The 18,537-nt window shown below is 35.4% G+C and overlaps 1 long non-coding RNA gene across 12 annotated transcripts in view; it reads left to right on the top strand.

Annotated features, from left to right (window-relative positions):
* Positions 1 to 18,137, top strand: part of LOC110192771 (uncharacterized) — a 64,023-nt gene extending 45,886 nt beyond the window's left edge. For all 12 annotated transcript variants that reach the window (XR_013485312.1, XR_013485313.1, XR_013485310.1 and 9 more), the window contains 2 exons: positions 599 to 830; positions 5,542 to 18,137. This is a non-coding gene — a long non-coding RNA (uncharacterized LOC110192771). The remainder of the gene's footprint in view (positions 1 to 598; positions 831 to 5,541) is intronic.
* Positions 18,138 to 18,537: the final 400 nt, after the last annotated feature.

Below are 18,537 nucleotides of genomic sequence, written 5' to 3'. Positions count from 1 at the left end.
TGTGTGTGTATGTCTAGGTGAGAGTAGCAAACAACGAGTCCTCCCCTCTGGACAGGTTACTGGATTCTCAAAGCCATTGCTATGATTTTTGTTTCCCTAAATTCTTTTTAACAGAGAATGCTGCCGTTGTCCCATAACAAGGATTGTAGCTATCAGGTTGTCTTTTAGTAGACATAGCCAGAAGTACATGTCCAGTATGTAAATACTTTGTTTTTAAAAAAATGTTTTTTATTTACTTACATATGTATGTGTTAGCTCCATCTATAGAACGTAAGCTCCTTGAGGACAGGGACTAATTCATTTTGTTTTTGTTTCCCAAGGGCCTAGAAGAGTGCCTGGCACAGAGAAGGTGCTTGGTAAATACTCACTGAATTAAATAATAGCAAGGGAATTCAATCAATCGATCAACACACATTTATTAAGTGCCTATTATGTGCTAAGTATACAGGAAAGAAAGAAATGTAAAGAAAGTGTAAAGAAATTCAGGACCAGTGAGACAGAATGTTTTTTCTTTGTTGTTATCCCAAATTTTTCTCAAGCACTACATTCATTTTGAAAAGCTAAAATGTTCTTTTGTATTTTATTCTCTCCAAACCAGGTTTTCTGTAGGTGTCTTAAAAAGGTTCCCAAACCAATTGTTCCTGCTGTGATTCTGCCCTTCAGACCTCAGGTGTAGGCCTCATTACATTACACCTGCTTTGCTTTGTGGTCACATGTGGGTGGCGTCATTCCACATTATTCCACTTTTCAAAACCCCTGTATAATTGACTCACCCATTCCAGTTTCCTCTGGGACTAGTGCTGTGTGCCTTGTCTACCTCACAATTGTGGGTAAGTGGAATTGTTCTCCATCATGTGATCTTTGGCCGTCTGGATGAAAGAGAAGAAATTGCTCATTTCCATTTGTGACCGATTTCAACACTACAAAGATAAAAGACTGGAAGTTGTGAGGTTTCTTGGGGGCTACTTGTTAGGTACTGAGAAAGACTTGAATGTAAATCTTACAAGGCTGGTAAGAAGGGTTCAGAGAGAAATCAGCCAATATTGAGGGAAGGGAAAGAATCACTGTTAATACCACTCACTACCCTTCTAGATCATTACAGATTCTTTATAACCATAAAAATCGACTTGAATAGTAAGCACACTAAAACAAATGAGGGGCAGCATGGCATAGGAAGGCCTAGATTCAAATCCTGAATCTGACACTTACTTGATGCTTAACCTTGAGAGGGTCTCAGTTTCCTCATCCATGATATGGGAATAATAATACCTGCAAAACCCATTACATAAACTTATTGCGTGTGAGGCATAAATGACCTAATTTGTATAAAGCAGTGTGTAAACTTTAAGTCACTATACTAATACCCATTATTATTAAATAAACTAAATGATCAACCTCAAGGTAAAAGGAAAATAGATGTGTTTGAGAGGAATTAATGCCCATAGACTATCTAGGTAAGAACCCCAATAAAACACGTAAGATATTTGGTGTCTTCTCTCTAAAGAAGTATTCAGCAAAACGTACCTATTGCATTTCCTAATCTAAATAATGATTTTCCTCCAAAGTAAGAAATGCCCACGTTACTAGACCAAAGAGATAGGACCTTCTTAAGCTGACCATTGTCTATGCCCATCTTAAATTCTTTTATAACTCAGAATGTAAGGAACATCAGAGATCACCAAGTCCTACCTCATTTTACAGGAACTGAGGCAGAAGTTACCAAGTGACTTGCCCAAGGTCACATAATTAGTGAATAACATAGCTAGGTCTCCTGATTACTAATCTAATGCTCTTTCCATTACTTGCTGTAGAAATGCTCTCCACTGATGTGGATTGGCAACTTGACTGTAATTTATAATCTTAGAGATTTAACTAGGGCACAGAGATGTTAACTGACTTATTCACAGTCACACAGCTAGCATGCATTAAAGACAAGACTTCAAGTTAGGTCTTCATGACTTCAAGGTTAGCATTTTATATGTTACGAGATGCTTCCTGTCATATTTCTTCATATGAACTATTAGCAAGAAAGACTCACCTTATTCCAGCAATAGAATATAAACTCCTAAAGGGCAGAAATAGGTCTTACTTTTTTGTATTTGTATTACTAGTGCTTGGCAGGTAGTAGGTGCTTAGTAAATATTTGTTGTTGATCATTTAGTATTTTATGTTTGAAATCTTTTTTTTTTGTCACATTCTGTGCAGGAAGATGGTACAAATCATTATTGCTCCCATTTGACAGATGGGAAAATTGAAATGCAAAGAGATTTCATATCTAGTAAATGTTGGAGCTAGAACAAAAGCCCAGGTCTCTTGATTCCAAATGTGGGGTTCATTCTATGACATCATGCTGCCTCTCTAATAGTTTGTAGCATTATATTGAGAGCACAGTTTAATGTGACAAAAATTATATTTTCTGAAAAATAATTTTTTGCCATTTTGCATTACAAAAGGGAAGTTTTACAATTCTCAAACCAGCAGAATTTATATCTATAGTGTATTTTATACTCAGAATTGTGGAATGAGAACATAGAAATCCTCTGTTAAAAGATCATTGGGCCATCTACTTTGGTGACTTGCCTTTGGCAATGGTCTATGCCTAATGTTACAGACGAAGGCAAAAATAAAAACCATAATGCACCTGGTCAATTATGCATTGCTATACCATAGGGGGGAAATTCCTTCCTAACCCCAGCTGGTTTTTGCCCTCAAGCATGGGGACTGATATGCCTTGTAACTTTTTAACCTAGTTAGTGTAACTGCCAATGTTATTCCTATTCATATAAATTTCTAATCCTTTTTTGAATCTTGCAAGACTATTTGCCTCAATAATATCCTGCGGCCACAAATTCCATAGGTTGATTATACGCTGCTTAAAAAAGTATTTCCTTTTATCCGTTTTAAATTTGTTGCTTTTTAACTTCATCAGATGGTTCTTGTTCTTGCATTATGGGGCACAGGCAGTTGGAACTGGCTTTTATTTACCCAATCATTTCCTCTATTTCCATTAAAATCTATTCTTTTAATTTTTCAGTCTGGCTAATACTATTTTGATCCTCAACAACATTAAGAATTCTTTGTTTATGTCATTTATCTTCAAAAGAGTTCAAAGATCTTCCATCAGTCTTGGGTAATATCCTAGCAACATTCATATGGCATTTATTATTCTCATTTTATTTGTGAGAAAACAAGAATGGGAAGTCAAATGACTTACCTAAGATAACATAGCAAATCATTGATTCTCCTTAAGAAAATAATTGGCTTCACTCTGCCATATTGCCTTTCCCTCAAATGCCCTAACAGCCTCTGATGAAGAAATGGCTCTTTTGCTCACCACCCCTACAGTTGCTGTTGCAGGCAGAGGTGTGTTGGAGCCAGCTCACAGGTGCTTCTGAGAGTCAAATACCAAAATTTCAGTGTGAGCATTTAACCTCAGAAATGAGCAAAGGTTACAAACCAGGCCTTGATTTATTGTTTTGTTGATTGTCTTGACTTAAGAAAGTGATAGATAAAAATATTATAACACAGATTAAACTCAAAAGTGTGTCATGTGTACATAACATCCCCCCACTCCCACCCAAAGAGAGCTAGTTGTTAAACAAGCATACCCATTCCCCTAGGTATACTTGATCCTATCCTGTTCCCCATTCCTGGCATATTGCCCCCACTCATCTTTTCTTTCTGTCTGTCTCTCCCAGTCTTCCCGGTTCTAGCTCCCTTCTTTTCTTTCTTCCACTCTTTCTCTTTCTTCCTTTCTCTTTTAATATCTCCCTATCAATGGTTCCTTCCTTGCTATCTCCAAACACACTCAAATTTTCCCCATACTTAAAAAATAACCTTGCCTATATCCCACCATTCCTGCTGGATATCATCTCATATAACTCTCCTTTTCTCACCCAAACTCCTGGAAAAATCATTTATATTCAGTTCCTCCACTTTCCCTGTTCTCACTCTCTTCTAAACCTTCTGCAATTTGGCTGCCAGCCTTATCTTAATTGCCAAATGTAATAGTATCTTCTCACTCTTCATCCTTGTTATCTATCTATCTATCTATCTATCTATCTATCTATCTATCTATCTATCTATGCATTTATTTATTTATCCATCCATCCATCCATTCATTCATTTATTTGTTTGTTTGTTTGTTTGTTTATTTATTTATTATTTTTGGCTAGGCAATGAGGTTAAGTGATTTGCCCAAGGTCACACAGCTAGTAAGTGTCAAGTGTCTGAGTCTGGATTTGAACTCAGATTCCAGGGTCAGTGCTTTATCCTCTGCACCACCTTGCTGCCCCAACTCTTCACTCTTCTTGATATTTCTAAAGCACTTGACATTGTTGACCACCCTCTCTTATGGAGGCTTTTCTTTCTCTTCTCTTGAGTTTTAATGATCCTGTTGTCTCTTGGTTTTCTTCCTACCTGACTGCTTCTTCTCTCTTTCTTTCACTCATTTTATCATCTATGTCATGCCCTTTACCCCAAAGTTTTATCCTGGGCGCTCATTCATCTCTTTTCTCTCTACATTCTCTCATTTGGTGACCTTATCAGCTTTAATATGTTCAATTACTGTCTCTATGCTGATGACTCTCTTTCTGTCTCTGTCTCTGTCTCTCGCTCTTTTTCTTTCTCTTTTTCACCTTGGTCTATCTTCTGAGTTCCATGTATACACCAATGGCCTATTGAACATTTTAAATTGTATATCCCATAGTCATCTCAAACTCAACACGTCCAAAACAAAGCTCATTATTTTCTCTCAGTATCATACCACTTCCAAACTTCCCTAAAACTGTTGAGACACCACTGTCCTCCTAGTTACCTAGGTTTGTAACATTGATGTTGTCCTCTACTCTCACTCACTCCCCATAGTTACATATTGAGGCATCTGGAGTCCGTAAGACTTGAGTTCAAATCAGGCCTCAGACATTTACTAGCTGTGTGACCCTGGGCAATTCACTTAACCTCTTTTTGCCTCAGTTTCTTTAACTGTAGAATAAGACTACCTATAGCACCTGTCTCACAAGGTCGTTGTGAAGATCAAATGAGATTATATTTATAAAGAACTTAACACAGTGCCTGGCATGTAATAGGCACGATATAAATGTTAGTTATTATTATTGTTAATCATTACCACTCAGGTATAAAATCTCAGTTATCAAAGGTTATTTCTGTCCCCATAGAACATCTTGTAGATGTCTCTTCCTTACCACTTACATAGCCACCGCTCTAGTTTAGACCTTTATCACTTCTTGCCCTCTTTCCCCCTTTCTTATATCTTTATCCACCCTTCCTCCATCTTATCTTACTTTCTATTGCTTCTTTTTTCTCACCCTTATCTTTCTACTAGTCTCAACCAGGAACATTACTTAGCTCTGTTAGTGGTACTTAAGACTAAGAGGATTGATAATGCCTGCAGTAAATCATGTTCATCTTAATTGATCTTAAGCATACATTAGATAGGAGTATTATTTAACAAATGAGTACAATAAATTCTCAGTAAATTCTAATATTTCCTTTTGTTCTGTACTATTTTTTTTGTTCCAGAACACAAAAATCACAGAACAACAGAGTTAAATGGGATATTAGAGATCATCTATTCTACACCATACTAATACAGGAATCATTACTACTACAATGTTCTAGACCAGTAGGCATCTTGCCTCAAACTGAAGACCTTCAATGATGGAGAACCTAGAACTTTATAAGGCAAACTCTTTCACTTTTAGACAGCTCTAAATATTAGAAAAATTTTCTCTGCATTGAATCTATAGTTGCCTTGCTACAACATCTGCTCATTGTTCCTCTTGGGCCAAGAAGAATAATTCAGATTCTCTTTCTATGTAATAGATTTTCAAACAGTTATCATATTACCTCCTGCTTTCAAGTCCTTTTTTCTCTACGTAAAACACTTGTAGTTCTTGTAACTGATTCATATAAAGCATGGTTTCCAATTTCTGTACTCTTTTTTTTTTGTTCTGTTCAAGGTCCTGCTTCATAATAAATGGCTCCCATAATTGAACACAATATAGTAGATGTGGTCTGACCATGGCAAAGTGCACTAACACCAATATCTTGCTCATTCAAGGTATTATATCTCTCAATGCAGTCTAAGAAATTTCTATAAGCCAGAGCCCACCTGAATTTGTAGTATCTTTTTATACACTAGACCTCTCCACTTTAACAGATTCAAGTTGCACATTCTTTTTGACTGCCATATCATACATATGTATATCAAGGATCCTTGAAATATGTAGCAATAGAGATAACTTTATTACAAGACCCTAATTATCACATACAATTTGTACTATTCTTACGATAGCAAGAGAGGAATAAAACAATGAGACAGGAGCTAGCCAAAAGTATTTGCCACTTTGGAGGATGTCCAGTGTAGAGTCCAAATGGAAGAGGAATTCCTTCTAGATAAGTACCTGTTTACAGCTGATGTCATAATTGCATCAAGTTCAGAATCACTATGTAACCTATTAAATGAAATTTATTATTAGGTAGAAACAGTTTGGCCTAATTAAATACATATACACATATACATACACATACACATACATATACATATACATATATATGTGTATATACACACACATATATAGAAGATAGCCATCACATATTATATATACACATATACACATACATATGTGTACATACATACATACATACATCCTTCATGGTAACTCTGTTTATTTGAAAGAAAATGAGTTCCAGAGCAATGAGATTATATAGAAACTTTCTGATAATTGAAGAAAGTGAAGTTTTAGATTTATCATTTAGATTACCCATATTCATTACCTAAATACTTTGGTCACTTACCAGCTCTTTGCTTTTTTTTTTCTTTTCCAACAATACAGCATCTTGGAATGATGCAAATAGAAATAACTATTTAAGTTTTCCCTTGGATTCTTTTTCATTGATAGTTTACACCCCTACAGTTTTGTTTCTTCAAGTAAATTGAAAAGGAGGATCAAAGAACACATTCAGGTAATTTTTTTGAAAAGCTTATGGATATGAAGAATCTGAGCTGTTAAGCTACAGGATGCAAATTTGTTGGCAAATAATGCAGCTGGTACCCTTGCACTAACTTCACTGCATTTTATTTTGTCTGTGGAGCCGTGGGCTGGGCTGACACTAGGAAAATTTGTGAAGTAGGTGAATTTCATCTCTTTTCCCCCTCACCTTCTTCTGTGTCTGTTTTCCTACCTTTCACTTTCTTTCCTCCACCCCTTAAACATCTAGTGCTATGACTTCCAGATCTCTCATCTTTATAAGAAAGTGATCCTGATTAGTCATTAACACTATAATGTTAATTCAACTCATTAAAAATACTTTAAAGTATACGGCTATGTCAAAGTTTATAAAGTAGAATATTTTAAAGTTCTAATCCCGATAAGGAATATATATGTTACTTATATATCATATATGTATGTATATATGCATGCATAAAATCTAGTTCCTCGTATTTCTCCTGGAAGATTTGAATTTTAAAGAAAAAAAAGAAACCTCCAAGAGTGAATCTCTAATTGTGCTATTTGAAATACTGTGCCTGAGAATGACTCTAGTCATACTCTTGGAGTGTGTAAGTGAAGTTTTTGTTTTTGTTTTTAAGTGCATTCACCACTCTTTGTTTTATGAAGTTGTAAAAATCAAATAATTCATCACGAAATGGACTGCCTCTTGATTATGACTTTATCCACTTTTAGCTAAGATGGTCCTCAGAAAACAAAGGGTTTAAAATATTTTTAAGGGGGGTTGTACTCAGTAGAATCTGCCAGAGCTCATGCTCCATTTCAGAATCTAATTCCACCTTGAGATGAGGCTTAAAGGTAGGACTTTGTATGGTTCAGAAAAGATGGCATTATCAAAGATGTATTCGCTTGAAAAAGATGGGTTGCTCAAGAAGTAAGTGTGATAGATAATTGAATATGAGTCTGTGAACTCCACTGGTATTCTTGAGATGTTAAGAAAATATGGGGAAAGCATCAAGGCATATTGGGTGATTCTCCTGTGGTGAAATTAGAGGAGGATTTGGACAGAGTTACATAGGATGAGGAGGCATGAATGGGTTACTATTTGCATTGCTGAGGGAAATACACAATCATTGAGATCATGGATCCACTGACATAACTAAATTTGCCATTCCTGGGAAAATATGCTACTTAATTTCTCCTCTGAGTTCTCATATATCCTTTTAGACCTATTTTGAATGTTTACATAGGAATGTACATAAAATGTAAATATACATGTATAATGTACATGTAAATATACATGTCTGTTTCTATTTTTATGCCTAAAGATCACATAAGAAAATATTTCTAAAGCACTTAGCACAATGTCTGGTACATAATAGGTGCTTAATAAATGCTTATTCCCTTCCCTTCCCATCCTTTCTCCAAAAATGCTGTGACTAACTGTCCTGCATGATTATTTAGTTGTGAACATCCTTAGAATACAGTTCCATGTCCTTTTTATGCACTTATTATGCATGAAACCAATCTTTTTTGGTTTGTTTGAGGCTACTGATAGACCTGTGGTGGTACATCACTCAGGCTGTACTTCTGTTTAAAATGCGTCATTCTATTTCTCAGCACTGGCTCTTCCATTTGCTACTGTTTCTGAGCTGTCCACAACTATGCTGGATCATTTGAAGTTGTACTGAAGTACAATTTGCGTTTCTTTTGACCACCCTGCTTCCTTCTGTCCCAATTGAATTCCCAATATAGCAGCTGCCTGTGTATCCTACTGTATGGCATGATGAAGTAAATTGGAGTTCTAAAAACAGATGTACTGAAGTGCTTCAAGAAGAAGTAAGTATGGCCAAAAATAACAATGCTTTACAGATGAATCTAGTTACCCAGCCACGATCATTACTAGAGCATTGTATCCTGTTTTCAGTTTTATACTGAAAAAAGGAAAAGTTATAGAAAATATGGGAAGGAGTAATGAAACAAGATAAAAGATATGAAAGAGGAACTATAATAATACACATTTATAGAGCAACTTAAAGTTTACAAAATGCTTTCCTAAAAACAACCTGTGTTGTACATAATAAGAAAGTGATGATTATTTTTTTTTCCTGTTCTTCCCCTGCTAAACCAATCCATCGTTAAAGTCCTTATTTCTGTCAAAGTTACCACCATCCTTGCAGTCATTCCGCTTTGCTAACTAGGAATCATTCTCAATTCTTCACTATTCCTCATTTTCTATACTCAGTCATTTACCAAGTCTTGTCAATTTTACCTCTAAAACATCTATTGCACCACTTCCTTTCTGTCTATTTACATGGCTAGCACGTTAGTTGCTTAGACCCTCAAGGCCTCTTCCCTAGATTATTGTCTCTTAATTGGAGTTCTGGCTTCCAGTCTCTTTTCTCTTCAGTCTATCCTCTGCGCAGTAACAACAACAACAACAACAACAACAACAACAGCCAGCAACAAAGCCTTCCTAATCACAGGTATGAAAGGTTTATACTTAATGCTTTTTTGAATGAAATTTAGCCATCATCTTAAAAATAAGTTAACTGAGGTTTAGGTAGGTTTCAGTGACTTGTCCATGTTTTCCTAAGGTAATGAGTAACAGGTTAATAGATTCACACATTTTTTGTTGTTGGACCAGACCTCAGCAACCATCTAGTCCAACCCATACCTTAAAAGGAATCCCAATTACAACATATTTGACAAGTGCTTAAAGATATCCAATGAAGGAGAAGCCATCATCTCCTGAGACAGCCTATTCCTACTTGGGAGATTTTCTTTCTATAAAACTTAAATTTATCTCTTTGAAACTTCTAACCTTTGCTCTGACTTAATATTCCAGCAAATCTGGAAAATTCCACAGTGGCCACTGAACTGAAAAGATCAGTTTACATCCCAATCCTAAAGAAGGGCAATGCCAAAGAATATTCAAATTACCAAACAATTGTGCTCCCTTCACATACCAGCAAGGTTGTGCTTAAGATTCTGCAAGCTAGGCTTCAGCAATATTTGAACCAAGAATTATTAAAAGTGCGGGCTAGTTTTTGAAGAGGCAGAGGAACTAGAGACCAAATTACCAACATTTACTGAATTATGGAGTAAGCTAGAGAGTTTCAGGAAAAGAAAAACACAGCATCTGCTTCTGCTTCATTGACAACACTAAAGTTGTCTGTAGATCACAACAAAAAGTGTCAAGTTCTCAAACAGATGGGAGTGTCAGATCATCTTACTTGTCTCCTGAGGGACCTGTGTGCAAGTTAAGAATTAACAGAACCAAACATGGAACAACTGATTGGTTTAAGATGGGAAAAAGAGTAAGATAGGCTATATATTGCCACTTTATTTATTGAACTCATATGTAAAGTACATCATGCAAAATGCCAAGATGGAATTAAGGTTGCCAGGTGAAATATCAACAATCTCAGATGTGCAGATGATATCACTCAGAAAGTGAAGAAGAATTAAGAAACCTTTTGATGTAAGTGAAAGAAGAGTGTAAAAGCTGGCTTGAAGCTTAACATAAAAAAAAACCCCTAAGATCTTGGCAAATGGTCTCATCGCTTCCTGGCAAACAGAAGAAGAAATAGAAGCATTGTCAGATTACATATTTTTAGGCTTAAAATCACTGCAGATGGTGACAGTAAGCCATGAAAGTAAAAGACACTTGCTCCTTGGAAGGAAAGCTATAGCAAATTTGGACAGCATATTCAGAAACACCTTGCCAACAAAGGTCTGTATGATCAAAGCTATGGTTTTTCCAGTAGCAATGCATGATTGAGAGAGTTGGACTATAAAGAAAGCTGAGTGCTGCAAAATTGATGCTTTTGAATTGTGGTGTTGGAGAAAACTTTTGAGAATCCCTTGGACAACAAGGAGATCAAATCAGTCAATACTTAAAGAAATTAATTCAGACTATTCATTGGAAAGACAAATACTGAAACTGAAGCTTAAATACTTTGGCCACATAATGTGAAGATAGGATTCATTGCAAAAGACCCTGGTGCTGGGAGAGATTGAAGGTAAAAGGAGAATGGGACAGCAGAAGATAAGATGGATAGATAGTGTCATGGAAGCAATGAACATCAGCTTGGAAAGACTTTGAAAGATAGTAGAGGATAGAAGGGTCTGGTGTACTATGGTCTATGGGATCATGAAGAGTCAGACACAACTGAACAACTGAATGATAAAAACCCCTTGTTCCTAATTCTGCCCTCTGAGATAAAACAGAAGAAATCTAATCCCCTTTTCACATGACAATCCTTCAAGTACTTGATGACAGCTATCATATCTCCACTGAATTTTCTTTTCTTCAGACTAAACATCCCTAGTACCTTCAATAGATACTCACATGACATGGACTCAAAGTACTTCACCATTCTGGTTGTCGTTCTCTGGAAACCTAATAATTTATTGATGTCCTTCCTAGATTGTAGTGCACACAATTGAACACAATACTTAACCTGTGGTCTGATGAGGGCAGAGTCCATTGGATTATGACCTCATTATTTTTGGAAACTGTCTTCAAAGAAGCCCAAGAACAGATTTGGTTTTTTTTTTTTCTTTCACATTATGTTTCTGACTCATCTTGAGTTGGTAGTGTACTAAAACCCCCATTTTTTTTGGACAAACTACTGTCTAACTGCCCCCATCTTGTAACTTGTCACATCGATTTAAAAAAAAATCTATGTAAAACTTAACATAGATCTTCATTAAATTTCACCATATTAGATTCATCTGAAAGGTTCAACCTGTCAAGATCTTATTGGATTCTGACTTATCCTATATATTAGTTATCATCTTCAGCTTTGTGTAATCTGCAAATTTGATAAGTATGCCTTCTATATCTATAGTCAAATCATTGAAAAAAGTTAAAAAGCCAAACAAAGATTTCTGGGCACCTCTAATGAAGATACCAGCCAAGTTGAAAAAAAAATTCTCAATTCTGAATCTATCTAATTGTACTATCCTCTGTCCATATCTCTCTATCTTTTTCACGAGGACATGTGACAATGTGTCAAATGTTTTGTTAAAATCAAGGTAAACTATATCTATGATGTTCCCCTGATTTGCCAGGTTAGTAACTCAGAAAAAAAGTGTTATAAGATTAGTCAGGTGTGAATATTCTTTTTTATTATTCTTTTTTAAAAATTATCAAGCATTTCTTTGTTCTTTTCTCCCTGGCTTGACCTATTCTTGATGAAGCCATGATGACTTTTGTAATGACTGTTTCCTTTTCTAGATTCACTAATCATCCCTTGAAAATACATCCTAGAATTTTCCCAGGAATTAAAATCAAACTCATTGGCTTATAGTTTGTAGATTCTACTCTTTTTTATTTTTTGGAAACTAGGATATCTTTGCCTCTGCCCATCCAGTAGTGCCTCTGTCATTCTTCACAGCCACACAAATATCACAAACAATGGCTCAAAATTTTTATCTATCTATCTATCAGATTTTTCTGTACCTGAGAATGGAATTCATCTGGGCCAAGTGTAATAATAATTATCAAGGGCAGCTAAGTGCTCACTTACTGTTGCACGGACTGTTTCTTAAGCCTTTCCAGCATGATAGTACTTGTTGGTGTTAGAGCCAGGGTTTGAACCTACGTCTCCTGACCAATTCCATTATATAACATTGTGGAAGTTTAAGGATCTGAGATTCTTTAGAAAAAAAGAAAAGAAAATGTAGAGTTAAATTTTGAAATAGTCCTTAGGTATTTGGAGAACTGTTGATTGATCATAGAATGTTGACTAGGTATTTTGTATCTCCTTTAAAAGTAAAAAAAAAGAGATATGGAATCAAATTGTGTAGGAAGAGATTAGTTACAAAGATGGCATAAACAACTGGAGAAAAGGGGGTAGAAGAAATAGATAAGCTTTTTTACCCCCTACTCTACATATCTGAAATAAAATCAACAGATATTTATCAACATCTCTGTTGATCTAGTCGCTGCGGGGGAAACAAAGGAGAGTAAAACACATTCCCTTTATTTAAAGACCTTGTAGTCCATATAGTGAGATGATATAAATTTGTATAAAGTCATATAATAATAAAGAAAGAACCACAGACAACAATAGAAAGACTATAACATAGAAAAAAATGATTGGTAAAACGACCAATAAAGTTAATAAGTGCTCTAGGAGTTTAGGAAGGGAGAGAAACTGTCAAAAGAGCTCAAAAATGTTGGGGGACAGCTTTAACTTTGTCTGGTACCCATGTCTAGATGGACATATATCTTCTTATTGTTTTTGCTTCTGTATACATTTTTGATTAGGGTCTTTGTTTACTCTTTCTGCATGTTTACATGTTATCTTTTATAATATATTCTCCAGTACTTCCTCCGTCTTGCCATTTTTCTGCCTGTGCTGATTTGTTACTATCCTGGAAAATCTTCAGATTTTCACATTTCCATGACCTCTGAATTTCAAGTCATTTTACTGGCTAATATTGCCTAAATCCACACATACATATAGATTTGTTTTCTCAACCTAAGACTTCTTTCACTTTCCCTATCTCCTTTCCCTTCAATCCTTTCCCTCAGTTACTTAATTCTATTGTTGCATTCACAGACATTCTAGTTCCTTGCTACTGCAAACCAAAACCAAAATTCAACAACGATTCTGCTTGTATGATACTACTCTCTTCTTTGGAGAAATCCTACTTTCTCCCATTCTCTCTTCACTCACTGAGAGAATTAGTTTTTGTCTTACTCTCCAATGCCATCTTCAGATCAATGAAATGCCACCCATCTTTTAGCTTTTTATTTGGAACTTATGCCACCTCTTTCTTTTATTCACAATATCAACTTGTATGTAGCCTTTTCTACTGATGTACCCCCAGCCCTGGAAATAATATCCATCTTTCTAAATGACTTTAATAGCTCTCTATTTCATCACTTGATTTTTCTTGGTAACTTCAGCGTCTCTATCAGCAACCCACAAAACACCTCACCTTCATAATACATCAATTTTCTGGACTATACTAACCTTGTGATCATATGTCCCCAAATGAACCTTCACTGTTATCATTAGCAAGCATGGCTTTACCTTTCAAAATTCTACTGTGGGCTTCCTCATCACATATCATTGTCTCCTTGGCTATAAGCTTTCCTATCTTCTGCTCACTCCGAATGTACTCTCTGTCCTCACTAGTACCTTGAACTTGTTGGCCTTGTACACTATAGATACCAGTTCTTTGCCATTTAGGATTTCCTCTTTATACTGAATTCCTGAAGCACAATTACTCTAGTCCTGCCTTTATCATCATCCTATATACCTTTGACACTCCTAAACTCTCTTAATAAATAAACTTCTAGTATTTACTATTTGTTTCTTGTGCTATAGTGATTTTAGAGAAAATATTTCCAAAATTTTGTGATGTCCTTCACAAAAACATATTCCAAATCTTTCTATATTTTGAGGCACTTTCATAATTGAACACAGAAGAAATGCAAATCATAAAGGTTGCTAGTTTGATCTGGCTTTAGCAGTCTAAGTAGGTAGTGCCCTATGCATTTCCTGCAGAGCCAAACTCAGGGTTGGCCTTATAATATACATGTGAAACTCTCTTTAGATATAAGAAAAGGAGAAAACTTGAAAAAAAGAATTAGTTTTTATTTCTTCTTTAGCTGGTGGAAAAAACTCTTAAAGCCAATTAGCTAATTCCAAAATGATCTTTCTTATGGCTTATTTCTCTTAATATTTGAGTGCTCTTTTTTTTTTCCAAATTAGGTGCTTTTTTGTTGTTGAAGATTATGAAGTAGTGAATTAGCCAATTCCACTTCTACAGAATGAAGAGTGAATTTCTTTTGAAATTTCTTTTCAGGTGTGGGGGCATTTAATTTTAAAATATGAAGAAAGCAAGTCTAGGCAGTTGTTTAAAAAATAGAAAAGCCCTTAATATTCAATGTCACATTTATTGCTATAAAATATTTCTCTCTCTCTCTTAGACATCTGGTTCCCATTATGTATAGTATTGGGTACTTCAGTTCACTAGCCATTTTGCATACAAAATAGCATGCTACCAAAATCCTCATTGGTATCAGTTGGTACATGTTTTCTCCAAGTAATTTTACTTGACAAAGGTTTACAGGCAATGCATCTATTATCAGCTTGAACCTTAAATATACAGAAAAGAAAAATTAATTTGACTCCAATACTCACCTCAAAGAGTAAGTTGTTTAAAACTGGGAAATGAAGAACTTCACAAAGAATCTTTCTTTTATGTGTTTATTAGGGAAAAACTGGGTTGCAAATAATAACAAAAAAGTGAGCAAAATATATGAAAACTGAAATGAATATTTTCTATTAACATTGACCTAGAAATGAGAGATGCAATATGTAATGTTTGTTAATGAGTCATGAATTTCATTGTAATTGCTTCCACATTTAGGATAGTGCCCTTCCTAAACCATCTAATCTTTGACATATCCTGCTACAATCCCATGTGTTGTAAATGATTTTGCTTTATTTCTTAGGGTACTATTAAGAGCTTATGTTATGGTTCATTTAATTTTCTTTTTAAAACACACACACGCACATTCCAAAAAACCACACACATATACACACTCAATATAATCATGTTCAATGTCTGTTGTCCTATATATTTCAAGACTAAATAATTATGAGACAAGAAGGAAGCACTCATTTCTCTCTCTGCAAATTAAAGCAAATACACTGAGGAAGAAATGTGAACTGTAGTCCATTTTAGAACCCTAACTCAAGACTCAGAGTTAAAACAGAAGTGCTTACATTAACATAGTGCTTAAAGATTTGCAAAACAGTTTATAATGCATTCCTCGGTTTATGTCATTCCTTCCTCACAAAAGCTCTGAACAGTTGATAGTATTGTTATCACCCCTCTATGGAAGAAAAAACTGAAGCTCATTGAGGTTAAGTGATTAGCTCAGAGTCACAGTCTCTAAAGATGGATTTGAATTCAAATCTTCTGACTACGTTATCATTTTCTATTGAACATGCCATGTTGCCTCTCAAACAAGTAGCCAATGGTACTTTATAATGTTCTCAGACTTAAGAACATATAACAGAGTTAGTAGAAATGCCAGTATTCAGTATGGTAATAACAACAAGTTACGAATGACTTTTAAAAACTGTTCACAGTATAAAATGATCTATTAACATTATATTACTTTAATAGTTACAGTGACTAATTTTAATTGCATGATTAGGCCTTTGGCAAAAAGTCAAGAATTACTTGATATGGAGAGTATTTTATCACTTTAAGATGGTTAAATGTGGATTTACTTGGGGGGAGAGGCTGTGTGTATGAAGGGGAAGCTTTATTTCTTTCATAAGAAACACTGTGAGAAGCAAAGAATTACTTTCTGGTTGAATTAAGAAGAAAGTGTCAGGAGTTTTTGTTATTTGCTTATTATTTGATTCATAAAGTAAGAAGCCAAGCATGTGAAACATCTGTCTATTACTCTTTGCTTTTCCTAATATGAAAACTGCTTGAAGTCTGTTCGCAGAACTTGCAAAAGTTGTCTAGAAGATACTATAGGAAGAGTCATCTCTAATGAGCTTCATTAGCAATTAAGGTGGTGTTTTTATGTTTTGCTTTTTTGTTATTGTTGTCCTTCAGAACTCCTTGTCATAAAATCAGTAATAAAGCATTTCTCAAACTTTTTCTACATGCCAGGTATTGTACTAAGGGATGAGAGCACAAGTGCAAGTAATTGAGACAGTCGCTACTCTCAATAAATTTCTATTCTACTGGGAGAATATAACAATAACAACAACAATAGCAATCACATTTATAGAAAAGCTTTAAGGTTTGCAAAGCACTTGACACATAGTATCTGATTTTTTTTTTCACGACAATAACCCTGGGAAATAGATAAAATCCTCATTTTATAGAAGAGAATACTAGGGCAGAAAGGAGACAAGTGACTTGTCCAGGGTTACCTAGCTAATAAATGTCTGAGGCTGGATTTGAATGTCAATCTACTTCACTCCATGTCCACACTCTTCTAAACACTGTGCAACCTAAGGAGGACCTAGAAAGGAGGCAAGGGCAAGTATGTGGTGGAGTCATGGTTCTACAATGGCCAGGAGGTGATGTGGAGCCCTGGTTAAGGGCAAAATAAAGGTGAAAGCTGGAGGATGCCTGATGTGAACTTCATTACTATACAGAATAATTTTCAATGTATCTGAGAGAAATTTAAGCAATTTACCATGATACTGTAGGCCCAGTTACAGTCTCTTGTCAGAGGACCATCCCAGTTTCAGGAAGCTTCATTCAATTGGTTACACAACAGAAATCCTGTGAAGATCAAATAAGCAATGGATATAAAGCATTTCGCAAACCTTAAAGTGCTATATAAATGCCAGTTATTATTATTATTATCATTATTATTATTATCATCATCATCATCATCATCATCATCATCATCATCATCATCATCATCATCATCCTGGTGATGAGTTCATTTCCACAGTCTTCTACTATACCCTGAGTTCAAGCAATGTTGATTGAGTAATACAGGGATATGCTAGTAAATGATTAATGATCAGGTTCTGGAGAAAACAAGTGTGTACATACATTTTCAAGTTTTATTTGAATTCTTACCACTTTCTTTTCCAGACAACCAACAAAACAACAATTTATAGGACTTACCAGTTTCTGAGGCGGAACTGCATTCAAGCTGAAAATTTAACAATTGCCTTACTGGCCTTTTACAGCTGTCTCCAGAATAGCCATGCCATAGGGTGACGACTTTTTTTGCCATGTTAATTTTCAAAGGCCTTTGCTAAGCCATAGGAAAACTGTGATCTGCCTGTGTGGAGGGAATATCCAGGTAGATGACAAAAAAAGGCATCAAAATACTGAAATTTTGTGAGGTAGCAAGTACTTTTGAAAAGTAATGATTCTGGGGCAGCTAGGTGGCACGGTGGATAGAGCACCGGCCCTGAAGTCAGGAGGACCTGAGTTCAACTCCAGCCTCAGACCAAACACTTGCCACTTACTAGCTGTGTAACCCTGGGCAAGTCACTTAACCACAATTGCCTTAAAAAAAAAAAAGGTAATGATGCTACACTCTCAGTTATAAACAATGTTTAAAATTTCCAGGAAAAAAAAAAGGAGGAGGAGGGTAGAATTTAAAGAAGTGATGTTCCATTAAAAAAAAAGTTTTCATTTTGACTTGGGCTTCAAATTTTTAATGTGTGTGTGTGTGTGTGTGTGTGTGTGTGTGTGTGTGTGTGTGTGTGTGTGTGTGTGTGTATTACAAGAGAATGACTGAGTGGCAAGTTGTGGAATCTTTGCTGAAATCCCCACATTTATACGTGTTATACCCTTAGGATGGAAACATGTACTTGAACTCCAGGTTTTTGCATCCCCTGTCATTGGAATGCTAATGGGCTAGACTGAAGAAAAATTGATCTTTTTCCTCACTTTTTCAAAAAATGACCTCAAATCCACTCAAGCAAATGAGTTATTTCTCTTAACACCTAACCTAGAAAAGGAAGATATTTAGTTGTGAGTGTGCTTTAGATAGTCACATCTTTTCTACTATTTGACATTTCTACCTATTTTACGAAAA

Source organism: Phascolarctos cinereus, unplaced genomic scaffold, assembly GCF_003287225.1.
Source record: "Phascolarctos cinereus isolate Bilbo 61053 unplaced genomic scaffold, phaCin_HiC Scaffold_3;HRSCAF=262, whole genome shotgun sequence".
Taxonomy (NCBI): Eukaryota; Metazoa; Chordata; class Mammalia; order Diprotodontia; family Phascolarctidae; genus Phascolarctos; species Phascolarctos cinereus.
The sequence above is the reverse complement of the archived record's forward strand: the minus strand, read 5'-3'. Positions and strand labels throughout refer to the sequence as shown.